Source organism: Echinops telfairi, unplaced genomic scaffold (assembly GCF_000313985.2).
Source record: "Echinops telfairi isolate 266 unplaced genomic scaffold, ASM31398v2 ScPeMD7_9;HRSCAF=40, whole genome shotgun sequence".
In the NCBI taxonomy this organism is placed as follows: Eukaryota; Metazoa; Chordata; class Mammalia; order Afrosoricida; family Tenrecidae; genus Echinops; species Echinops telfairi.
Window position 1 is genome coordinate 43,362,992 of NW_022103906.1, and position 826 is coordinate 43,363,817.

The following is an 826-nucleotide window of genomic DNA, read 5'->3' on the forward strand; positions in this document are numbered from 1 at the left end:
GGGGACTGGTTTCACCACCAGGTCAATGCACTTACTCAAGCTGCCATCTCAGGACTCCAATTTCAGCAAGACACAACATGCCTTTCTTGCCCCACACACCATACTCACCTGACCTCGCTTCCTTTCCACAAATGCACAGGGACAGGAATTTAACGACATAGAAGAGGTGAAGAACAAAATGAGGGAGGTGCTGTCAGCCATCCAAAGAGATGAATTTGAAAAATTTTTCCAAGAATGGAATCACAGATTTGACAAATGTACTGTGTTATGGAGAGGTCTTTGAAGGTGATAAGGTTGTTTTGTAAAAAAATAAATAAATAAATACATAGCTTTGAAAAAAGAAATCCATTTTGCAGGGTCTTTTGGTTGAATAAACAAATCCACAGAACTGAGCAGACATTGGACATAATAAAATAATGCTGGTATGGGGACGCAGATTAACATCATCCAGAACAATAATCTTACCTAAGTGATGCTGAAAGGAAGGATTCAATATGTTCAAACCTCACAGCTACTTACTGGGTAAGACTTGGACTAATTCATTTATTCACTCAAATATGTACCGCATGCTTACTAAGAGAGAGGGTTCGACTCTGGACTATCAGTGTAGTCCAATTCCCCATTCAGAGTGCTGGGAAGCACCGCAGGAGGCTAGGTTGAGGGAGTGAATGAAGAACCAGGAAGACATAGGCTGGGCCGGGGGCCTGGGGGCGACCGGTGAGACTGAGCTTCCTTTTGGGTTAGCAGCTAAGCGCTTTAACCACAGCACCACCAGGGTTTCTGGAAGAGAAGAGGGAGCTGTGCGGGTCTGACCCTCCTGGGCCGT